Genomic DNA, 17,217 nt, shown 5'->3' with positions numbered 1-17,217 from the left:
TGCCAAAAAGAATGTTGAGAATGTTGGTTACACTTGAACTGAATACTGTGATTTATTTTAGACAGTGTGCTATTCAATTTGCTGTTTAGCTTCCTTTTCATCATCTCTATACATATATCCACAGAGAGCAGAAGTTACTGGGCACTGCTTATGATTTTTTTTGGTATTTCTTACAGGTCTACTATGTGGATTCCTTTGAGATATGGAATATTAATCTTTCTTTGAGCATGTGTGGCCTGAAAAAGAAAAAAAAAAAAAAAAAAGAACAACCTAAATTCCCCCTCCTAACTTCTCAGACAACTATTTTCAAGGAAGCTCTCCAGCTCCCTTATCTCATTAATACACCTGACGGCTGGGCCCAGCAGCTTTTCCATCTCTCTCCAGAGCCTTGGTAATGTCCAAAATGACTGTTATAAGCAATGTGTTTGGCTATTATTTCAAGTGAAATATGGACAGAATGTAATGCTCCTTGTTTGAGTATCATATATATATATATTTTTTTACTAAAAGCTATTGTCTGCCTGAATACGTTTGATGGAATTGGAGGCTGTTAGACTTTCCTCAATTACAAAGTACCTTTTTGCTTACTTAAATCTACTAAACTATGTATGATGATTAATATATATACATATATAAAACAAATATAAGGGTTATAACATTTATAAAATGCCAATACTAAGATTGCCTGCAGAATTATGAGCTTTTGTCTATATTAAATGTCTACTCTGTACAAGCACTATGTTTGGTTTTCCACAGGTCTTACTGTTATCATTTTTTTTTGTAGAATGCCAATCTCATTCATTGCCGAGGATGTCTATTGAACAGAGAGCGATTTAATATACGGCTTATCTTCAGTAAGTATTCCATGTTTTATTAACATGGAATGTGTAATGTGTAATTTCTATGTGTAATTTCTGCTCAGGTAACAGAATAGTTTCTTCCTCTTGGCTTGCTTGCTTGAAGCCTTCACCCACCTATGCCAATTGAAACTCACCAAGACCCTGGTGTGATCAGCTCAACCAAATTTCTTTTATATGAAAGCCATGAAAGAAATGAAACAAAAAGAATTGGAGGTGTAGAAATGGTATTGTTCCATCAGATGACTCTTGTTCCATCATACCACATGGAGGTAACATACATACTAATAATATAATACTAATGAAGCTAATAATATAATACTAATAAAACTAAATACTAATATATACTATCCCAAGTGCAGAATTTATATTTAGCCACAGGGACACATGACATTTTAAAAAAATCCTATCAGACTTCCATCTGGATTTTTTATGTAGCCAAATAATGCAGAAATATTTGCTTTACATTTGTAATGAATTCATCTTCAAAATACGTGTTAGGAAACATAAGAAAATATTCTCCATTTGCATATGAGCGAGAAATGTAGAGAAAGCCACACCTCCAAGTTTAAATATTTGGAATACAGAGACTTATTTTTCAAAGCCTTTAGAATGTTTAAATTATTTTCTGTATGTTTCCCATGGTTTTAATTACAGAAGTAAATGATCAACATTTTTGCAAACTAGAACCCAGGTTCTCCAGATGGGTACTCTGAAAATAAGAAATTAGGAGAGCCATTTATGAAAAGTTTGATACCAGTGACAGAGAAACTTTTTAACAAAATCAGTGATGGAATTCAGTTCTTCAGTCAGAATTCAACAGCATTAAACATGTATTTTTTACATGCATTCCAAGATTTTTGTATTTATTATCTTATCTTATCTTATCTATTGTACAAATGTGTCATGTTTTGGTACAAATGTGGCTGGGGACACCCATAGTCATGTAATATATCCACATTGCTTCACTTGCAGCATACTGTTCTCTGTACCTCATAAGACTTTCAGTGTTCAGTTCAAGTTATGCCTTTTCCTGTAAAGTTAAAAATCATGGTTCTGTTGGAAGCCTTCTAATTATATTTAAATTAATGGTACTTAAAACTTCAAAAGTAGGACTAAGCTGAAGATCAAATTCAAGAGAAGTGAAACAATTTGACTGCAGTTTAGCTGGAAACATGGAATGTATTGATCTGACTCTATCTGCAACAACCTGCACAATTACAATTCTCTGTTTTGAGACACCAGGAAGGCTGATTCGAATGCTGGAGGTTGTGTTCACATAGAAGATGTAAAGTTTGTGTGCACTTTATGTAGAGAATGTTTAAAAAAGAAACTGCACAGAAGGCTGTATTGGTTCTGGAGCTGGAAGCTTACACTACTATGTCTGCAAAATTAGTGTGTGACTTAATAAGTACTGTTTACATTCAGGGCTAGGCATTAGCAGGACTGCATTATGTTCAAGACTTATGCTGTGGCTTTGTACCATGCTGAACCAAAATGTGTGGATGTAGAAGTCTGACCACAATTAGCTTGATGAGTCTGTATTTGGTCTTTCTATAGTATAGATGAATACTAAATTGCCTAAATGTCCTTTTGTGTTTCATTTGTAATTACAATATCTCCATCCAGCTCTTAAAAATCTATATGCATCTTAAATTCTGCTGTCAGTTTTACTTCAGTGCCAGTTTAGGTCATATTCATAATGAACCAAATGCAAATAAGCAGCTTAATTCTTACTTCCCAGATATGTCCTGGAATGAAGAAGATCATGCTTTATACTCTCTCCCACAACATCTGATGCAGTGTGTTCTCTTAGGAGAAAGAAGACAGCCAGCAAAACGAGGGAAAGCAAACTGAACAGTGATTTGAGCCAGAACTCCTACCTCCCTGAGGAACCCTCTAGCTAACAGTAAAGCCTTCCCTCCGACGCACTGTGATGTTCACAAGTGAGATATTCAAAAGTTGAGAGATGTTAAAACTGCTTGATTTTTGCTCAGTTTCTTATGTAAATTCAATGTATTGCTTTTTCTGTCTGGACAGCTGGGAGGAAGGCATCAGAGCCGAGGAAGATCTGGCTCTCTGAGCAAGTAGTGTGGTCCAGAGTAGCAGTGAAACAGAACCAAAGACTTCCATGCAATTTGTGTTACAGGGAGTTGCTTCGGATGATCTCAAGTCTGGTTCTGTGCATTGAATGTCATTTGGTATTTGGAGTCCATTAAGTGCAGTCCTGGAACACTTCTGGATTAATCCTGAAGATTCATCCCAAAGATTCATCCTGAAGTTCAGGTGCTCTGAGACAGCTATTTAATGCACTTCTGTCCTGAATTAAAAAACAGTGGAGATACTTTCTTTAAATTCTGGAATGCAGAACAGTGCTGTGAAGGAGAAAACCAGAATAAAAAGAACTGCTAGAGCAAGTACATCTTTGAGGACCCTAAGAGGATAAAGGGGCCAACGAGCAGCAGGCAGCAGAAGCAGAGTTCAAATTCCAAGGGCACAGAAAGAATGACACCTTTATAGAAACACGGAACAGTCTGCATTCTTGATGCAAGAAACCATTGGGAATTGCTGAAATGGAAAGAAGGACTGATGGAAAAGATAACTGCTATGTTGAGATCTAGTGGACAGATGGTAGACTTGTATTCATGCTGTTTATTTAAGTGTCTTTCTGCCACCAGATATACATTTTAACTACTGAGAGAGCTATCTTTGTCTAGTTTGTTACTTCTGTGTTAGAAGAGAAATTAATTTTGTAAATGGGAAGTCTGGTATGCCTTTTTGTGTTTTCAACAAATGCTAACGAGCCTATGGGTTAGGGTTTCTGGATCTCAGTCATTTTAAAGAAGTAGTTTCAAGACATGCATTCAGTCTGCTGTCATTTTCTTTTGCTTATGCTTCTTCGTATCTCTCTGATTTCAGTGAAAGAACTAGCAAGAACAAGATGGATTTTGTGGATTATTTTTCTGTGTCATTTTTCACATATGATTTCACCCACAGGTTTTCCACCAGAAAAAAAAAGGGATGTTCAGTCTGGACCTCAGTTTTTATCCCATCTCCACGGAACGAAATTTGCTGACAACAAATAACATCCTGTTTGAATGAAGGAGACTAAAATTGATGTCAGATTTATTTTTAGGTTTTAAACAAACATTTTAATCAGTTTTGCTTCTTTTTAATTTTAACAGTGATTGTATTCAGTTTATCATTCCAGACTGAAAACTCCCTCCTCAGGTTTTGAAAGTACTGGAGAAACACTTTTTGTCTTTTTCCTTATGTGAGATATATTCCATCTGTTCCCTCCCCCCACCTTTTTGTGGAAAGCACAGTCATATGGGAACTGATTGCTGTTCACTGGAAGGATATGTTCACTCAGAATTAATAGCTTTATTTAATTTACAACATTACATAGCATGGTAAATTATGAGTTAAAAATATCATTATTTGTTGTGAAAATGCTTGTCACCCATTTTGATAGCAAATTTATCCTGAAGTTTTTTGAAAAAAAAATCTTTAACGAGCACACAGCAACATTATTAGTAGTGGAAGCTCAAAAAGGTCCCAAACCTGGGGCAATCCTACACTGTGCACTGCTCTGCTAGATTTACTAGATTTTCATATATAATATATTGTATTCAAAGTTAAATGGAATAAATTGACACACAAACAATAGCTCTTCTGTAGTTAGCAGGATGTAAATATGACACATGCATCTTGCATTGGTTCTAGCAAGGAATGATATAGGGATCTATTTACCTTCTCTATCAAGAAGCTCATTTATAAATGACTAGTTTCCATATCTGCACCAGAATGTATTTTTAAATGTTTGAAATGAAATCTTATTATTTGCTATTGTGCATCTGTTTGCTTCCAAATGCAGAGAGACATGGAAAAATATCCTGCATAAACCTAAAATAATTTACAGTTTCTTTGTAGGCATTGTTGGAGATGCAAATACAAATATTTCAGCCATAGTGGTCAAAATCTGGATTTCACTGTTATTGTTCAATACTCAAAGTAGTTTAAAGTTGAGCAGTTGAGCAGTAGGCAGTTTTCTGAAGGGAAGTGTGAAGCACCTGTCTTCAGATGTTAGTGACCATCTGTAATTGCCAGGCTGGCCGTGCTCCTATCTTGGCTCTGAAGACACTAACATGCCTTAATGGCCCTGACCAACTTCTCACCTGGAGCTTCCACCTACACCCTCTGTCTATGGACCCAGGTGCTTCATTTCAGCTTGGGTTGGTTGGGACCTTCAGTCCAACCATATAGCAGCCAAATGGAAGCTTCTATGTCATGGGAATGGACTGTTCTAGTGGGAACACAGACTGTGGATGAAATGTCTCTTCTAGAGCTTTTTGACTTCAAAATGAACAAGCTTCAGAAGTTGATTTCCAGCATGCCTTGTGAAAGTAAAGTGGATGTGACAGAAATCACAGTTGCGGAAATTATATAATAGAAATGTAAGGATGAAAGAGACCTCAAGGATCTATTTAATAAAATTTTCTGCATTGGAAGAATATCAACTAGTTGTATTTAAGCAATTGCTTAAATAATTTTATAAGAACTTAGTGGCTTTGAGAAATTTCTCCAACCTGTCTTCTGAGAACCTACAGTGAAGGGTATTCCATGAAACCCATTTGGCTGGGGACTTTTCTTCTGTATAAATCTAGAAAGATTTTCCCAATATCTTAAGTAACTCAAGTAATTCTTCCAACAAATTAAACTCTCCTCTCCTCTCCTCTCCTCTCCTCTCCTCTCCTCTCCTCTCCTCTCCTCTCCTCTCCTCTCCTCTCCTCTCCTCTCCTCTCCTCTCCTCTCCTCTCCTCTCCTCTCCTCTCCTCTCCTCTCCTCTCCTCTCCTCTCCTCTCCTCTCCTCTCCTCTCCTCTCCTCTCCTCTCCTCTCCTCTCCTCTCCTCTCCTCTCCTCTCCTCTCCTCTCCTCTCCTCTCCTCTCCTCTCCTCTCCTCTCCTCTCCTCTCCTCTCCTCTCCTCTCCTCTCCTCTCCTCTCCTCTCCTCTCCTCTCCTCTCCTCTCCTCTCCTCTCCTCTCTTTCTTATGGTAAGCAATTTGTCACTAAATACATATAAATATTTATAACACTTTTACATAGGAGAAGACAGCTATCATTTCTCCATATAAATTTGTCTTTACAAGGGTAAAGATATTAAGGTTCGTCACTCATTCGTCACAGATTACATATCCTAGGAGTTTACTGCTCTTTTTGCTCTTCCCTGGATACTCTATGATTTGTTCACACCTCTTGCAGTGTCCCTAACTAAGCACTGCACCCTAGCTGAGCCTTAATCAGCAGCTGGGCAGAACAGAATAATTCTCTTCTGTGTGTGACACTGTTGAGTCCTGTTGCATCCTCAGAAGAGATTTACCTTCTTGTAAAAATGACATGTTGTTGAATTATTAGTTTGTCATCTAATATAATTCCCAGGTCCTGAGAGAGGGGAAGGTTTTCTCTGGTTCACTATCTGAAACAGATTTAGTAGAAACAAAATGAGAATACATTTTTTTTCCCATTTATTTTAATATTTCCATGTCTGATTTCACTAGAAATGATGAAGTGAAGAGTTGGAGTAAATAATACAAAGCTAATTAAACTCCTTCATATTCCAAAACTGTCTTGATTTGTTTGGCTAAAGTTTCAGTCAAAGATTTGTGCTGTTTCTTGTCTAATCTGAACTGATTCACTTATTCCAGTGAATCTAAGAATAGATTTTCTGTCTATGTGTGGTTCTTGACTGCCTGTAATCTGAGGAAATGAAAAAGGAATGAAATTACTTTTACAGTTACTGTGGGACAGTACTTGGCTGAAATTCTTTCTTCAGTACTCAGTTTTTAAACAAAGGATCCTGAGAACAGCTTCCAGCTTATTCAGCATCACAGAGCTGAGCCCCTAGCTGTGCTGTTTGATTCAGATATCTCACACTATATCTGATTTTCTCTTTTTGCTGATTACAGCTGTTATATATATATATATATATATATATATATATATATATATTTGTTTAACCTAGGCTAGCTTTTTAGTTATGAAGAAAACAAATGAAAGGAGAGGGCAAAGATCCAGCGCTACACAGACATCACAAGTTCCGGTAATATGAACCAGATAAATATGGCTCAGAAAAACATGGTGAAACTTTATTGGTGAGTTTGCTTTTCATATGCTTTGCAGGACTTTAATAGCAGCCAGTTTTGATTGTTGTTCATTTCAGACAGGAAAGGTGAAATGTGATTAGAGCTATAGCTAATTTGGGTGGCATGGCTACAAGTCAGTGTCTGCTTACTTTATTTACAGCTAGAGGAGTTATTTGTGGAGAGTGAGCTGTACATTAGAAAGGGAACCAGCTGCAAAGAAAGAAAAAACAATAGCAAAGGTAAAAGCTTATTCAGAGATTTCTATCAGGGGAAAAAAAATATAATCAAGGAAAGGGCAAGCTGGAGGAAATTCTGAGGGTAACTTGCCAGTGCCCAAAGCTGAACTTCTAAAGTAAAATACGTTGACTGTAAACACAACTTGTTTGTTGCTTATTCTGGTGCAAATCATGTGAATTGTACCTATGTCTGTGAGAGGGCAATGTGTTTCCATTCACTGACATTTAAAGGACAAGCTGGTTTAGGGCTGAGTGGAATGGAATGGGAAAGGGTAAACAACAGAGAAGTTAAGAACTGGGAGGTTTTCTTGGGTGGTATCTACATAAACATAGAAGATCTTTGGCAATCATCAGAGTCTGAGGCTGCAAAAGGCTCAAAAGGGTTTAAAATCTCTCTCTAAGAGACATGTTAATGTATACTAGCACATACAGTTTCAGAGTCACAGATAGACCCATGGAAGACATTAGTACAATTTTCGTAGTTACATAAATACATAAGTTTTGGTAGTTTGCACTAAATCTGTGTATTCCATTCAAATTGAAACTTGTAAATTCTGGACTCTAAGGAAGAGTGCATCAAATGTTCTAAAAAGTCAGGCAAAATAAAAATTATTGAAAAAAAGATTATTCTTTTAATAGACATCAGAGCAATATAAACTTAGCCTCCTTCGTGCAGAAGAATAGAGGGAATGAACAATACGGCAGATGCTCCAATGGTAGTTCAGTGAAACTTTGAAAGTATTTATTAGATAAGTCTTGCTGTTATTTTAACTGGATTATCAGAAGTAGCACATATTTTGCTATTAATTTATTTTGTTTAATGATTGTTTAAACAAAAGCTTCATAAATTAATCCTGGCTGCTTAAAAACAGAAGCTTTTATTAGTAGTATGTAGCAGAAATAATAGTTTTTTTGAAAATTCAAGCGAATCAAAGCAAGCAAGTTAGAGCAAATATATATGTCAGCTGTTTTTACCTCTTTTAAATTTTCCATTTCATAAACCCATAGTTCCGGTCCTGTCCGTATGAAACAGGAAGACATAGTTTCTTGTCAAGAAAGAGTGAATACAGTAAATACACATGACAAATCCAGAACCTTTCAATCTATAAAATCTGAACACTGAAATATTGTAAAGCAAGGCAAACCAACATTTTAATGTCAGCCTTAATTCAGTCTTTGTTCCAGCAGTCATTCTATGTACACCTTATCTGCAGTAAAAAAAAAAATAAATAAAATAATGTGTTTTCAAGTATAGCAATTGAGTACTCATGATTTCACCTTAACTAGCTAGAAGTCTGAAAAAAAGTGATGGTCTTCTTTGAAGAATGTTGAAGACAGTTCAAGGCAGAAAACAATCTTGATTATAGATTCTTTTTTTTTTTTCCTTTTTTTTCTGTACATATGCCAAAATTCTGCCAGGAAACATGGAAACGAACATAGTACATAAAATTTTAGGATGCAGTCTAATATGTCACACTGGCCTTTCAGGGTATTTCAAGAAATGTGAGCAAGGCATCTGTTGAGGACAAACCCTTCAGCACACTCCAACTGCCACCCCAGCTGGACAACAGCTGGTGGGAAGGGAGAGGATGATGTTGAGGTATACTCATCTGTGTTCCCACAAGGAAATACTGAAACAGCCTTTGCATCGCAATTTTTCTCTGTGCCCCTTTCTGAGTTACTGAGTTACTAGAAGGGGATATCCCCAGAGCCAAATCCAGACTTGAGTTCTCGTTCAGCTCACTAGAGATGCTGACTAACAAGACAATGCAATTTCAGCTGTTTTAAACATGCTACACTATCTAAGTCTGTGCTGCATTAATGCCTATGGTTGCCATACCTTATGGCATGCTGTTGGTGTGAAGACACTGCAATCAGAAACACAATCACAAACGGCAGTCTCAGGTTTGGTATTATTTTCATACATTTAACTATAAATAAATGTTTTCCACTATCTGTACTGCAAAGTCTCATTATTTAATCTCCTGTGCCATCATCCATATGATGGATGGTGGGTATATTTTTTCTTAATATTTTTTATTCTAAAATCCTTATCACTGGAAAAGAGAGTAGAAGAACATTGTCTGCTTTCCAAGAAACATGTGTAACTGCAGTACTGGTAGAAGAATCTTGTTTTGACTTGCAAAATGAGCACATATGATAAGGAAGTCACTGAGGGAGAATAAATATGAAACACTGAGATATCATTTTTATAGCATCACTTGTCTGATTATAACAGCCACTTTTTTTTTTGTTTTGTCTTGTTTTTAAGTAACATTAGTGGTAATTTTATTTATTGTTCACATCTACTTTGAGTAAAGCTGAGACATGGGAATGCAGTATATAGTACTAAAAACATTCCTGAACAAGCTGAAAGAAATGTATTTACATTTGGCTGCATTGGACAAATGTAAGGAATAACACAGAGCTTATACTTCTGCTTACATGTGGTCTGTATTTTTTTCATTAACTGGGACCACTTTATATTTTCACATATAATTGGCTTCCATACTATAAATGTACTACAGATGGAAAAATGTTAAAACACTGCATTAAAACAGCTTGAATTATTGTAAAAATAGATTTGGAAAGCTGACTTTGATATCTGTTGCAGCCTAGGGACTTGAGGGGATGCAGCAATAAAAAACTGTGCTGGGGACAGTGTAAAAATCCAAACAACTTTGCCCCTGGCCTCTTCCTGGTTTGGAAGTTTTAGTGGTTAAATTATCTCAGTGTGGTAAAGTCCCTTCCAAAGGGAAATGCAAAACCAGACTCCTTGATTTTTGGAATAGCTGCAAGTTTTCCTTAAAATATATTCTAGGAGAAATGATAGCAGCTTCCTGAACACCCACTCCTTCTGTTATTTACTTTCCTTACTGACTCTTTCTAGTTTCTTCTCCCCAAAAATCTACTACAATAGATCAGACGAACTTATATTTCTAATTTTATAAAACTATTAATAGTTAAAATCCTTACAAATTATGTTCTAAAATAAGTATTATTAATGAAAGCAATGCATTGCATGATATTGCCCATGCTTTGAATGATGATACCTATGGTTCTCTTCCAACCTAAATTATTTTATTACTCTGTAAAAAATGTGTGGTCATAATGACAAAGGATAAAAAAGGATATTATTTTAACATTTTTTTTCTACATCCAGGCAAGAAGCTTAGAAGCCTATGAGAGAAGCCTTGACGGAGAAAAACTTGGGGGTGTTGGTTGATGGGAAGCTCAACATGAGCCAGCGATGTGCTTGTGCCAACCATATCCTGAGATGCATAAAAAGAAGCATGGCCAGCAGGTCAAGGAAGGTGATTCTCTCCCTCTGTTCCACTTTTGTGAGACCCAAGCTAGTGCTCAGTTCTGGGGTCCCCAAAATAAGGAGGACATGGGCCTATTGGAGTGAGTCAAAGGAGGGCCACAAGGATGATCAGAGGGCTGGAGCAGCTCTCCTACAAGGGAGTTGGGGTTGTTCAACCTGGAGAAGAGAAGACTCCAGGGAGACCTTATACTAATATATAGTATTAGTGCCCTATAGACTATAAGGTACCTACAGGGAAGCTGGAGACAGTTTTTACAAGGGTATGTACTAATTGGACAAGGAGTTTAAACTCTTTAAAAACCAAAATCAACAACAACAAAACTCTTTAAACTGAAAGATAATAGATTTAGATTACATATTAGGAAGAAATTTATTAGAGAGTGGTGAAGCACTGGAACAGGTTGCCCAATGAAGCTGTGCATATCCCACCCCTGGAAGTGTTCAAGGAAAGGTTGTATGAGGCTTTGACCAACCTGACCAAGTGGGAGGTGTCCCTGCCCATGGCACAGGGTTGGAACTAGATGATCTTTCATTTTTTTTTTTTTCCAACCCAGAACATTCTATGATTCTAAGAAGCCCTGGAAGTTGTGGCCATAGACCAATGTTGCAGCTTTGTCCCCATGGATGTGAGTCTGAAGTGTGGAAGACCAGGATCTAAAACAGAGCTGGGAATTTCTGCAGCATAGCTGGCTTGTATTCCCTCATCAAGTTAGTAACTATTCAATTAGAGCTGAGTACCTCAAATATATTCCATAAAAAATATCAGGACATACCTGAGTTAACTTCTGTGCTTCTATCTTCATAGAAGTTAGTGACATGAAAATGGAAGCACAAATCAGGCTAGCAGTGGGGATTATATCCCACATATTTGACTTAGAAAACACTCTGAATAGAATTATGGAACTGGATCTGTACAAGAGCACTTTGTATTTTTTCTTCTATGGATGCAGTACTAGCAATTGTATAAAAGAACAAGGAATACACTAGATTTTGAAACACAGAAAAGCAGCAAAAGCATTGCTTATTGCTTCTCAGTTGTTAGCTTTATTTTGATTAAAGAAATGTAAAATAAACCTGTGGTGGTTAAATTATTAGCCAAAAAAGCATAGAACTTAAAATAATGTTCTCATTTGTTGATAAATTTTTGTTGGTGAACAAAGAGATGAGGACGAGATAGAGGAGAGAGAGAAAAGAAAGGAAGCACCAGGTCTTCATAAACATTTCATAATTTCTGATTATTTAAACTTAAATAAAGAAAATGGAAAAGAATGACAATGTTAGTTGACAATAAATTGTCTTTAACTTTTACTAAAAATAATAGTTTTATTTTCATTCAAAATAGTGAATATTTTTAACTGAATGAATAGTTTGTGAATAATACAAGTTTCCCAGGAAAGCTTGGAAGATTTTTAATTTTTTTCTAGACAAGTCTTTTGATAAAGATATTTTAATATGCTTTATCTCATATGCTTCAACTACTTAAATGTTAATACTCTGTTGACCATACTGTGTGCCATATAGTACATAAAGTAACACAAGCAAGCTGTACTCCTGAATGTGATGCATTGTACTGATCATCCCCTGCCATTAACAGGGTTTGTACATGCATACTTAAGAATGCATCATTAACATTTCTTAGTATATGTGGACTCTATATATGTTTTCCAAGGCAGCATCTTTGGAAAGATTTGCTGAAAAGATATGAGGAACTAGTGGATAAAAGACAAATCATAGGTAAAAACATTTGAATATAACACAAGGAGACAAAACCTTTTGCAATATGAAAAACAGCAAATGAAACGTAGAAAGTCTAGAACAATAATTTAAAATACCACAGGGGCAATGGACATGCTTTATTTGTGTCTAAGCTTCACATTGCTAAGATATATGTTTAGATCTTATGGGGCTCTCATGCCTCTTAGTCCTATGTGGATACTGAGATATCTCATAGACATGTATAGACATAATGGTTAACAGAGCAACAGAGCTTGGGGAGAAAGAAAGTGCAGAATTGAATGCAACCACTTTTTGGATCTTGGGAATAGTATAGCTAATCTTTAGTGATCAGGGAATAAAAAAAAAAAAAAAAACAAACTTCAAAAAGTTGTATAGTACTGGTACAACTCTCTTTTTAATTCTGTGCTTTCTTTCCAATAAGTCTCCTCCTCTGTTAAGAGGTTTCTTTTCTAAGTATCAGTGTTTGACTTCTCCTACATGTATGAATAATCCAACAATTGCTAAGGCGGTACACATAAAGAAAAAGTTTTTTTGAACATCTCCTACTTGTTTCTCAGGTATTTACCCTACCTGATCATCCCTACCTAATGTACTTTCCCTTCCCATTTATTCATCACCAATTTGTTAAGTGTTTTGTGATGGATATACCAAGGAGAAATAATTCCTTAATCAACATGTCTTACACTTGATCATTTTACTCTGTTTTGAAATAGAAATATATTTTGGAATCCATGTATCCATTTTACAAATACACAGCTGATAATAGCTAATAATTACTGGTTCTTTTATAAAAAATAAGAAGGTGATCCAAACATGATGAGTTATTCCCTTTCCAAAGCAATTCCATTTCCAGAATTTGTATTGACTGAGATTTATGTGATTTAGAATTCAGTTATTTAAAATTTCAATTCAAAAAATAAAAATAAAAAAATATTAGAAGCAGGGGAGTAACTCAGAAACACTAATTTGTTGTAGACCATTTTGTTTCAGTGTCCATTGCACAAGAACATTCACAAAAATGATTTTGCATAAGTTCACAAAAATACAGAAGTGTTTAGGGAGTTAAAGTTAAACTTGGTTGTTGTGAATGAAAATAAAGAAATTCTTGCATAACCATCCAAAAAAAAAATGGCTGACTCATCTGGAAAGTCACAAAGAGACAACAGGCTAATTGCTGGATTTCAACAAACTTGTAATAAAAAGCTTTAAATGTTTAGGAAATTGGTCTAAACCACAAAGATATTAATTACCAAAATCACTAATTTTAACCAATTACACGACTATCAAAAGATATCAATTTCTTTGTGCCAGTCTGTTTGTTTGTTTGTTTATTTGTTTGTTTGTTTTCTGCACTCATAAATGTTTAGCCTCATACAAACTGTGGGGACTTTGGGTTTAAGCAAATAGTGTTTAATTACTTTTATGCCACTCTTCAAGTTAATAGAGACCCTTGCAACCAGCTGAGATGGTGGAGGAAGTTAACATACCTTATACACTGCCAGTTAGCTGTTACAGTCCTCCTGCCAGAGAATAGCACCTCTCTTGCACAGCTGGAGAAGGGAATATTCATCTGCACCTCTGTTGTTCCAGTTTAGCTAACATATGTATGTTGAAGACTTCTACTGTTTTAACTCTATTGAGACTTGTGATTTAGTTTTGTTTAGTTTTGTTTGGTTTTGTTTTTTCTTTCTCTGTCCCCTGAGGACTCATAGGCTGACAGCTCCAGATGCAGTTAGTAAAGGTGGAGAATCTGGCCCATTAATGGTCTATGCTGTAGTAATGAGGGTGTTTCCAGTACTGGGAATAGAAGGAGGTGAAATGCTTAAAGAGGTATTCAGTTTTTGCATTTAATAAAACTGTCCTGACAACCAACTCTAAGTTCTCATTTAAGACATATTTTCCATCTTCCACACACCAGTTATTTATTCCATATCTTTTTCCTGTAATGATATAAGTATTTTGCGAAAAAGCTTGTCCATATGTTCTTTTAAAAAATGTTTTATTCTTCTTCTTGTTAAATCCAAAGTATTTTTATCTTGCTTGGCCGGGATTTTAATTAGCACTCTGACATAAACCTTCCTGGTTCTATCTGTTTGTTTATGTTCCAAGGAGCCTCTATTACTGTAAAAAAAAAAAAAGCTATAATTTGTTTATGTCTTACACAGTTTCCCATCTTATAAAAATGAGGCGTTTAACTTCTATCACATTGATTTAGGCCTAATTATATCCACCTTGACTGGTAATTGCTCTTTTCCCTTTTGTTTCATACCCTGTTCCAAGCTTTCAAGGCGTAACCAGTTTTCCAGAAAGCAAAATAGGGGCTTATGAGAAAGTGTCATTTTCTCCTAGAGGGTTAATCTCTCTACAGACCATATTTTCTCAGGAGTAACATCATGGAATTCCATGAAATTGCAGCAGTGCCTCATTTGGACCCAAAAGTCAATTAAACCACTCTTACATAGATCTCCTTCTGCTTTCCTTCCTCATACACCTCTTATTGCTGAAAGCACACTAGTAACCTGATTCCAATTACCCTTGTTGTACCTACTTCTTGATGTAGTTAGTTCAATAACTAAATAGCAAGACGAAGGGAGGATTTGAAAGGAACAATACTACTTGTCCTGTGGTCACCATAGTACTGGAGATGCTGGCTGTGATTTTCAGGATGAACATGGACAGAACATTTCCTTCTTCTTAAATCCTGTTTGACAAGGGCAATGGGAGGAAGTGACAAAAATCAGTGAAGGTCTGTGTGGAGAGATGCAGTTGTAGTTGATGAAATCATGTAGCTGCACAGAAATGCCCAGATCCTCAGAACTATATACATTTCCTTTTAAAATATCATGTTTTTGTGGCCTAGGTTAAGTTAGGCACAAAGCAATATAAAATTAAAGGGTTAATTTCTTTAAAATAAATAAAAAAAAAACCCACCCACATCAAATCAAATGAAAGTAGACCCTAAGTAATCCATGCTTCTATATTTTACAGCAATAAAACAGATTTCAGAGCTCATAAAAACAAACAACCCATGTTACTGAGAAAAAGATTTATGGATAGGATGAGATTTCAGCAAAAATGCTTCCATTGCAAACATTACCCTAAATTCTTTTCCCACAGCAAAGCAATTAAATTTGGAAACAAGTAACCTGTTGTATGCTCTGTTTTTTACAAAACCGTTCACTGGTATTCAACCAGTCTCCCCATATTGTGTTTGACCCACTAAAATCCCTTATTAAGTATATAAAATCCAGCTCCCTTTGTTCTTTTAATACTGCTACAGCCACTCAGAAGTCATTCCTGTATGATAATGAGGTTAATTCTTTAGTGTAAGCACTAGATGAGAGTTTGACTCTGATAACCACCCTGAAGGCAAGTAACATTAGGCCTGTTTTCAGAGGTCTTCAAACACTTGCTTAGAATTGCCTGCGGACCTTGTGCAAAACAGATCTTCGAAGCATGGTTCTTGTCTGAGGATGAAAGTGGACAATGTTATATATAATTAAAGAGAAGGTCAAAATTATTTAAATATTTGTTTTTAATGGGAAAATATTACTTGGATATATATTTTTATTCTCTACAAAGAAACCCTTAGATCATGTGCTGAAGGTGATACTTTCAAAATTTACACAAGATTGGGACAAGATTCGAACTACAGTGAAAATTACTAGTTATAATTGGCTTATGTAACATCATTCTTACCTGAAAATAATAACAACATTGCAAGAAATAGATCCATTTGAAATTCCACTGGTATTTTGTCTGCTAAGTACTGGTTTTATCTGAATGTTGTCACCTCAGCAACATCTGATGTATAAGCTTCTTCCTTTGCACTTTGCAGCTGAGAGAATTCTTAGGTACTTCAAACTCTACAGGCTTGCTTTTATTCACTTAAAACTGGAACATAGAAACAACAGGAAAGAGAAGCGGCATTTCTTCAACTGTACTTTTTTTTCTTTTTCTTTTTTTTTTTTTTTTTTCTGGCTGTAAACTTACTGTCACCTGGAGGAGCTGAATTTCTAGGTTGGAAGAGACCTCAAGATCATCGAGTCCAACCTCTGACCTAACACTAACAAGTCCTCCACTAAACCATATCACTAAGCTCTACATCTATACATATTTTAAAGACCTCCAGGGATGGTGACTCCACCACTTCCCTGGGCAGCCTGTTCCAATACCTAACAACCCTTTCGGTAAAGAAGTTCTTCCTAACATCCAACCTAAAACTCCCCTGGCACAACTTAAGCCCATTCCCCCTCATCCTGTCACCAGGCACATGGGAGAACAGAACAACCCCCACCTCATTACAGCCTCCTTTAAGGTATCTGTAGAGAGCAATAAGGTCACCCCTGAGCCTTCTCTTCTCCAGGCTGAACAAGCCCAGCTCCCTCAGCTGCTCCTCGTAAGACTTGTTCTTCAGACCCCTCACCAGCTTCGTCGCCCTTCTCTGGACTCGCTCAAGCACCTCGATGTCCTTCTTGTAGCGAGGGGCCCAAAACTGAACACAGCACTCGAGGTGCGGCCTCACCAGAGCTGAGTACAGGGGGACAATCACCTCCCTAGATCTGCTGGTCACACTGTTTCTGATACAAGCCAGGATGGTGTTGGCCTTCTTGGCCACCTGAGCACACTGCTGTTTCATATTCAGCCTACTGTCAACCATCACTCCCAGGTCCTTCTCTGCCAGGCAGCTTTCCAACCAAATAGAAGTGTTAGTCTGATAAACTGCTGTGTTACAATGTGGTTGATCAAAAGTTAAAGGGAATAAGAAAAGGATAAAAGGTAGCAATGTTGCTGCCCTGACTCCTCATGTCAAACGCCCTTCTTGTATTTGGGCAGTTTGTCATTCTTAATACAAGCATGCTGAATTAACATAAAAACAAAGTGGCCAGAATAAAAAGATGAAACAAATCTTATAGCTC

At 36.4% G+C, this 17,217-nt stretch overlaps 1 long non-coding RNA gene across 1 annotated transcript; it reads left to right on the top strand.

Annotated features, from left to right (window-relative positions):
• The first annotated feature begins 5,987 nt into the window (after window positions 1–5,987).
• LOC137851057 (uncharacterized) lies at window positions 5,988–16,244 on the top strand. The gene is made up of 4 exons (XR_011092979.1): window positions 5,988–7,009; window positions 8,725–8,836; window positions 10,400–10,550; window positions 11,116–16,244. It is a non-coding gene; the product is annotated as an uncharacterized lncRNA (long non-coding RNA).
• Window positions 16,245–17,217: the final 973 nt, after the last annotated feature.

Source organism: Anas acuta, chromosome 2, assembly GCF_963932015.1.
Source record: "Anas acuta chromosome 2, bAnaAcu1.1, whole genome shotgun sequence".
NCBI classification, from domain to species: Eukaryota; Metazoa; Chordata; class Aves; order Anseriformes; family Anatidae; genus Anas; species Anas acuta.
The sequence above is the reverse complement of the archived record's forward strand: the minus strand, read 5'-3'. Positions and strand labels throughout refer to the sequence as shown.